This window comes from Canis lupus, chromosome 1 (genome assembly GCF_048164855.1).
Source record: "Canis lupus baileyi chromosome 1, mCanLup2.hap1, whole genome shotgun sequence".
Taxonomy (NCBI): Eukaryota; Metazoa; Chordata; class Mammalia; order Carnivora; family Canidae; genus Canis; species Canis lupus.
The window spans coordinates 77,661,027-77,669,641 of record NC_132838.1 but is presented as its reverse complement, the minus strand read 5'-3'; positions in this window follow the sequence as shown (position 1 = coordinate 77,669,641).

The following is an 8,615-nucleotide window of genomic DNA, read 5'->3' as shown; positions in this document are numbered from 1 at the left end:
TAAGAATGAAGCATTGGCTATGTAATTTGTGATCACAATCTAACAAATGTACAATAAAATCTGACAAACAATGATAAACATTTGTCCGATTTTATATCATTTTTAGTATGCGTGATTATAATAATAACCAGTTTGAGCAATGATATATCCCAACATTAATCCTCATAAGATATGATTGAATAGTTATAATTGTATAAATGTAGTAGATGAAGGCATAAGAGAAAAAAGGGGGGTTTAGAAAGAGGTTGCAGAGAGGATTGTTTAGGAGCTGAATTGAAGCAGCCTCGTTATATACATCTCTCGCAACTTTGTAGTCAGGGACACCACATGGAAGCTTGGCATCTGCCGCCATGAAAGTATTTATACCATGAAAATTAGCAAACACTGCAGATCAAAAACACTACTCCCCCAAAAGCTGGTTGGTAAACATTTACCTGAACACCACTGTTTACAAAAACAATGAGTAGCTGATTTTGAGTTTTAAACTCTGCTCTAACTCCAAGTCAAGTGGAAATCACTGGCCAAAAAGTCAGGGGGTATTTGTCCTAGTTCTCACTTTGCCATGGAATTTTGTCCTTAATTAAGCAAACCCATTCATGTGTGTACCCAGCATTTCATCGTGTATAGATAGCATGCAGTTCCTGAATCTTTAAATAATGAAGTATGAAGAAATATTTAAAGGCGCTATCAGTATATTCTTGGTTGGGAAGGACAAGAGTTCTGAGCTTTGTTGATCACCACCCCCACTATGTTCACTTAGTAGAATTAAAGACAGGACTTTCCTCTTTCCAGCTGTCCTTCTCTAATCCCTCTTTCCCTCACCTTTTTGGTAAATTTCCCTGCGAAGTAGATTCTGAGACAAGGAACTGAATGCAAGTGATTTGTTATGGAAGTTCTCCCCAAGAAACCATGGGAAGCAAGATAGGGATGAGGAAGAAGCCAAGCAAAGACGTGATTTCAGGAGAAAGCCCTAGAGGCTCAGGAGCATACATTACACCCCAGTTGTCCTTCCTCAGGTCAAGGGAGCTGGGCTGTTACACACCCCTCACCCAAGTCACACAGACACAGACACAGACATTGGTGATGGGGGATAGGAGCTAAACTCCCAGGCATTTTGACCTCTGCAATGGGGGTTTGGTTCCAACGCCACCTCTGGAAGTCACAGGTGCCAGTCATTAGCAGCAGAGCCTGGAGAAGAGGTCAATGGGTGCACAGAGCTGGGGAAAAAGATGCAGCAACAGTATAGTCTACACTTCACAAATCATGTTTACTGAGAACCAGTATTCATCCAGGTTAGCCAAGGGTGACATAGCTTTTCTCAGAAAAACTAACATGATTTGTCTATTCTTTTCCTGGCCTAATGGAGGCATATTAGGGAACTAGAGCACTCACAAATCTAGAAAATAAGAAAATAATCCTTTCAGGTAAAAATACCCAGCCCTATTTCAGAGAGACAGAGACAGACAAACATAGGCAGAAACAGAGACAGAGAAAGAGCACACAGAGTGGACACCTTGGCCTGTGCTAACCTGACCATGAAGGAAGGGGATGATCACTTGGAGAGGACACAGTGTGTCCCCCTCTACAGGGAGCCTGTGCATATGGAGCCTTTTGTGTTATAAAGCATCATGGTAACTGACTGTTTTCTGCACCCACCCTTCTACCACCCTAAGAAAAAATAAAAAGTACATGGCCAGTACGCTTGAATGTAATTAGCTAAGTGAATAAGTTTAAGTGGATAGTTACACTACTCTTTAGGTTTGCTCAGCAAAGAGATTGTACCAGGTTTTCTGGATGTGAATTCAGACCACACATAATGCAATACTATCTATTTAATCACCTAAGTCATTCATGCCATAGGAAACCATGTCAGATTGAGAGAATCTCTTTCTAGTCCTGCATCATTTCCATGAGATCCTAATGTGCTACAGAACTCCGAGTGCTTCCCCTTCTGCAAAATGTCCATAGATAATGTAAGAATTATTACTCTACTGTACACACTGGGAAGCTGAGGCACCATTTATGTGGCAAGTCCTCTTAGAGGAATCTCCTGCTTTGAAACAATACCTCTTTGCAGGGAGACTAGCATTGAATATGAGGACTTGGAGGTATTGCCTTTTGCTGCATCAAAACATCCACATTTCACCACACACACATGCTCACCAGGTTTTGAGGGTGGTTTTTTTTTTTTTTTTTTTTTGGTTTTTGTTTGTTTATTTTGTTTTAAAGATTTATTTATTTCTCTTAGAGAGAGAGAGAGAGAGAGAGAGAATGGGGAGGGGCAGAGGGAGAGAAAGAATCTCCAGCAGACTCCTCTGCTACTTCAGCCAGATGTAGGATGTAGGACTTTATCCCAGGACCATGAGATCATGACCTGAGCTGAAACCAATAGCCAGCCGTTTCACCAACTGAGCCTCCTGGGAAACCCAAAGGTTTTCTGTTTGGGCGGGGCGGGGTGGGGGGATCTCCTCTATCATGCAAGTCTGCAGTTTTTTAAAAGATTATTTTTCTATTTGCTCCTTTTATTTTAAAATGTAATCCTAGTTATCACAGAGAACAGAAAATCCTAGTGTGAAATAGTTAATAAGAGTTTTTAATAATCATTACTCATAAAATCTCAAGTGGCCTTGGTGGGCATCTGGTCGTCATTAAGAGGATTGAATTTATCAGACAAGTCATTTTGCTTAATTAGATGGCTAACTGGCAGGGCCTTTCTTACTGAAAAAAGCATTAAAATTACCAGTGAAAGCCTCAAGAAGTCCTTGATTGGACCATTTTGTCATTGTTTTAGTGGGTATCATCCAATTCCCACTTGCAACTGCTAGGAATTAATTCAAGTTCCAGGACCCTGCATAAAGCTCACATAACTAGTTAGCCAACTTAAACTAGGGCAGCCTAACTAGAAATAATAAAGTGAATCAGTATCTCAGGTCCTAATTTACATAGAGGAATTCATGCTTTGGTATGATTCTATTTTAAGTATGGTCAGTTCCTTACATTTCCAAGTCTAGCCTTAGAACAAGTGGGGCCTAACAACTTAGGAATGCCCAGTTCCCAAGCTCCAAGTCATGCTTAGGTAGAGAAGAGGCTTCAGAGATTACAACAGATGTTTTCATTGGACAAACACCAACTGTCCTTTCATGCAGAAACAAATAAGCTACAACACAGTGGCATGTTCATTTTTTCATATACTGTATATCAAAAAGAAAAAGGATGTAACATTTATGTTTCAAAGTTTTAAAAAGCAGTTATCTAAATGATTTTAAAAGGGATTAGCCCTAGAGTAAATGAGGAAGCAAATGATTGGTTTAAATGGGAAATTCTAGAACAAAAATCTAGAGTGCAGTATCTCTCTTCACCAATGTTAGCTAGGGGTTCTGACACTTTAATAGGCAGCTCAAGCCTTTCTCTTCCAATAATGTCCTTTTACCTCATTCCTGGATGGGAAACTGAATTCTAGTCTTTGAACTCAAACATTCCCTAAGAATCCTGTGGAGGATGCCCACAGCTCATAGGTCTAACAACTCTATCAGGGTAGAAGAAACAATAATAATTGGATCCCATGAGCCTCTACTTGAAATAGTCAAGGAATGGAAGGTAAACTGATTGAGCTGTGTGGCCAGGCAACCAGACTGGTGAACACCATTTGACAGAAAACAACCCGAGAAACAAGGAGAGTTGGCCCCAGGGATCTCCAGATGCATGGAAGTGGCTATGAATGCACTTGCAAGCTCCCTAAGATGGAGAAAGTCCAGGCAGTTTTCCAAACCACTAATGCTGGCTTACAGTGAAGAAAGATGCAAACTATAGCTTATACCTTAGATAGACACCCTCTTAAAGTCTATGATCTGAAGTCTGAAGCTGAAGCCACAAACCAGCTGGCCTGTCCTCATGTTAAACGGTCTTATGCTAGTTACTTTGTTCTCTACATAAGCTGAATTTTTTTTTAATTTCAATATTTTGTTCATCATTTTTCCCTTCCCACAAAGTTGACTGGCATCTTACAAACATAAAATTTTAAAACTTTAAAACTCCTATATAATTAATTTGTGTGCAGAGGCATATGATCCTGGCAAAATGGGAAATTTTTATAGATTTCACCAAAACATAATAACCCAATTTATTTGTAAATGGGAGTATATTAGATAATAGGAGAGGCTTTGATACATGATGATCTTATTAACAGAAATCACACAACTCATGCATCTTGATTCAAAATATCCTCTGTGTCTTATGCTTTGACTAGCAGATCCAAATAGGGTCAGCTAAAAGTCCAAGCCTCTCATTGAAATGGTCATCAACTACTCGTGCATCTGGGCAGGTGGGAAATTTTTTGGTCTTGAGGTTTCCTAATCTACAAAATGTGGGGCTTAGAATCCAAAGGGATTCATTCATGTTGCAACATCTATTTTTTTCATTGACCATGTCTGTAATAAACCAGAAAGTTCCCTGTAGCAGGAGGTGATTTTAAGTAAAAATTTAAGAAGAGAAATTTGGTATCAGTGTTAAGCACCAACCACAGAAGGGTGATTATGAAGTGTGGTAAAGAGAAATAATCATCATAAATGCCATTTACTGAGCACTTCCCACAGACTATGAGATTCTCCAAGGGCCTTCCTTCCATGGGCTTTATTGGTCTAATGGAGCCAATAGACCATTATTCAAAACACATATCAATTTACCATCTCTGCCTTCTCAGAGGGGTGGCTTATTTCTTATTATGGGAAGGTGGGTGAATCTCTACTTTTGCTTTCTTCTTTCAAATACTGGTAATGGAGAGGACATGGAAAGACTGACATTTCAAATTCTCTTCTAGAGTGGCAAAAAATTAAGACTTGTTTAGTGAATCCTTGAGTAAGTACTATAGGCCTCCACTCAAGTGGTTAAGGAAGGATAATAAGCTAAGATAATCTTAGCTAATTATCTTAATCTTAGAGGAGGAGCCAAGTTTGAGAGGCTCAGAAAAATGGAGTGAGAGGGAAATATAAGGAACCAGAGTTTACCAAGCCATAGAGAGATATAAAGCCTCATCAACTTCCCAACCCAGGAGCTGAAGGGTTCAAGTTCTACAAGTCAGAATGGAGTCAGTGTAGAAGACAGACATCAGACATGATAATTAGAACTGATAGGGGATAGTAGTACCTCATGGGGCTCCCAAGAATCTTAAAGAAGGCTTTATGCTTCACATATAACAAGGAACGAAAGCATGGCACTTGTTTTTAGGTCCAAAAGCACAAGAAGACCTCAGACAAGTTGGAGATACTCCACTCTCAAATCTTACAGAAATTCTTCTCTAAAGTACATCTTATCATCCCCATCTTACATCTTTCTATCCCTCATGGGACCAAGAAGAGCTTAACACTGTGGTTCAGGAAGGTTCTTCTTCATTTGAAGAAGGCTTGGAGCTTTTGTTTTCCATGATGTCAACCAAAAAGCCACAATCTTGGGGGAAATGGCATCAAGGAGAGCTTGGCAGTGAGGTGACACAATGGTGGTGCTCACCTGGGGAAGGTGAACAGAAGCAGAAGAAGATATTCTGTCTTTACCTAGGTGGGAATTAGAGTGTGGAATTAGAGATTACCATTTTTTAAAGCTTGCATTTATTTATTTATTTATTTATTTATTTATTTATTTATTTATTTATTATTTAAAAGAGAGACTCCACAAGGAGGGGGGAGGGGCAGAGGAAGAGGGAGAAGCAGACTCACTGCTGAGCAGGGAGCCCGACTTAGGGCTGGATCCCAGGACCCAGATGCTTAACCGACTAAGCCACCCAAGTATCACTCAGATTACCATTTTTAAGGTAATTCTCACTCCTATGACTCTTACCTGAGCAGCACCATCCCATCTGTAGTGACTGGGTACAGCTAGAGTATCTGTGACCTTCCGTTTGGTCCTGCTAGCATTCCCACAAACAACTGGAAGACGGGGGTTTGGGGGTTGATTATGAAACAAATACTCAAAGGAAGAAATTTTCCTCCCCAAATTTCTTTTCATATTCTCTTTTACTTATTCTGCTTTTATACAAAAAGAAAAGTAAATTAACCCTTTCAGAAGATTCATGACCCCATCAGATACATTTGCCCTCTGACGTTATCAGTACTGAATGCTACCCTATTGCCTTTTAACTGATCACATTTCATCTGAAGGATCAAAGATACCATCCAGTTAGTTTCTCAAGGTGATTCTGCATCATGTCAATTCTGGCATCAAAGTCTTTATGCTTATAAAATTTTCACCATGTACAAAAACGAAGATGCTGACAGAATGGGAAAGATTTGTTTGAATTCTCACACATTTTTGCTTTCTTCCCTTATTTGGAATATCTGGTCAGAATTAAGGATGAATTCTGTGTCTGTAGCATGGGATGAAACTAACCAGCCCATTATGAACTCAGAACTGGCATTCAGAATTAATGATTCTTATCTACTGAGTTATCTGCTTTCTAAGGCCTAAGAATATCTGATGAGGCAGAGCTGATGAATAAGAACTACGTGCTCTTCTGAAAAGAAATAGGCAAAATAGAACCAGTATAATTTGTGCTAGAATCCTAGGGTTATAGATGAAATGAGTTTTGTTTTTTTTTTTAAACCATAAAAGTATTAGAAGCGCACCACAGGAAATTGAGAAGTTTTAAAAATTTAAAGCCATCTGTTTTTACAGTAACATTGGTACATTTTTCTACATGTTTTCATATATTTGAGAGTGTGATTTACATGCACTTTGTTATACTGTTTTTTTAATGTATCATTTAAAAGACTGAGGCTATAAGCTCTCTCTCTAAAGATACTTCTAGGTGACAAAGTAAATTCCTTATTGTATTATTGTAAAACCATGATTGATGTGGATTATAACACATTGAATATTCAAATTACTTGTAATTATTTTTTTTACTAAATAAAACTATGTTAATATGAGGTGATATTTAATAGTGTCAACTGTAAAATCTAAGTATCTTTTTAAAGTGGTGATAAAAAGTACTTAATGCAGTTTTAGTGTTCTTTCCACAAAAATACTGGACGGAAGGCAGGCAGGATGGTGCTAGTTTCAAGGCATGGCAGTTGTGCCTTTTGAATATGTATGTCTGTGCCTCACATATGACCCTGGTCAGAACAAGCAAAACAAAAACCGTGTTCCTTCTGCTGTAAACAATAGCAATGACCCAGGGGTGAGAAGAGGCTCCAGCTCCAACAACACACGCTGTTCCTGGCCTCGGAGCTCATAAATAGTCTCTCTTTCTGTTCTGTCCATTCCACACTTTACTGTTTCCAGCTAGATTCCGGTGCAGTCATTACGGCTCTGGCCCAGACATTTGTGCTTCTTTCAGCCTGCCCAATTCTTGTTGAAAGGTCACTGCCTCTTTGATTTCTTTGAGAAGAGACTTCAACCATGTCTTCCATCTGAACAATGGTTCTCATGGCTGTTATACTTGGGAAGCTGTGGGAGTTGGTAGTTGATTTTGTTTTTTCTCCTATGCTGCAAAAGCTTTTTCAGGTTTCCTTTTTCCCTTCTCCCTTTACTTAACATTTTTTTTTCTCATGCAACTTTCCAGCTGATGGTTCATTTCTGACCTAACCTTCCCAACATAGTCTCAGGTTCTCGTTTTCTTCCCATCAGATACTCTTGTCAATCTTCTAGTGTATTAACCACAAAGGAAGGTCCTTCCCTTGCCACTGATTCCTCCAGAATCTCAGAGATGCCCCTGAGTCATAGGAAGAGAGCCAGTTAGAACGTAGAAGGCCAGCAGTTGGAAGGAATGAGGCCAAAAGCCTTGTCCTAATGCTGAAATGTTGTTCTGCTAATGTGTATCTCATGCCTAGTATTTCTTATTAATAAGACACTAAATAAAGAGTGATCCAGGGTTTCCATTGCCAAAAGAAACGTCTCTCTTTTAATTAATCAATGCAGATGGGCCTTTACTGGAAAATAGAAGGGAAGTGTTTCTAGAACTCAGGATATAATGTTGCATCAGGGGATACTGTACCCTCTTTTTATTTTGAAGTGGAAAATTTTTAAATAATGCAGAGACACCAGGTCTGGACTGCTGAGAGAGAGTTCACAGATTATTGCCGAACAGGTGCTTTTTCGTAAACTCAGGACTTGTCTTTCTCAGTTTACTTGTGCTACAATTCATTTGCATTCAGTCTGGCAGGAGCTCAAATCAAGCCGATTATCCGGATGGAGCCATTTATGAAAAAAGAAATAACTTAGAGTCGACTTCCACTTCTTCCTTATTTCTCTTTCTCTTCCCCTTATGGGCCAATACAATTATCTCTCAGCCAAAGACTAACATAAATATTGATCAAACAGGAACCCCGCAAGATGACTGCTTGGCTTGGCCTCTCTTCAACTTCCTGGTCCTTAGTCTCTCTCCTGATGCACCAGCTAATCTGCTTCATTTCGGAGTTCCTTTTTGCTTCAGTTTTTCTCTCAAGACAATCTAACTTAAAATTGATCCAAAGCCACCCCATTTTCCCTCCAATGTCACATAATCTATTGTTGAACACAAACATGTATACACGATTATACAGTATTTAAACCAAAGGACTTGACTTAATTATGGAAAATCAGGAGAAGTTGGCTTAAAAAAAAAAAAGAAAAGAAAAGAATGTAGG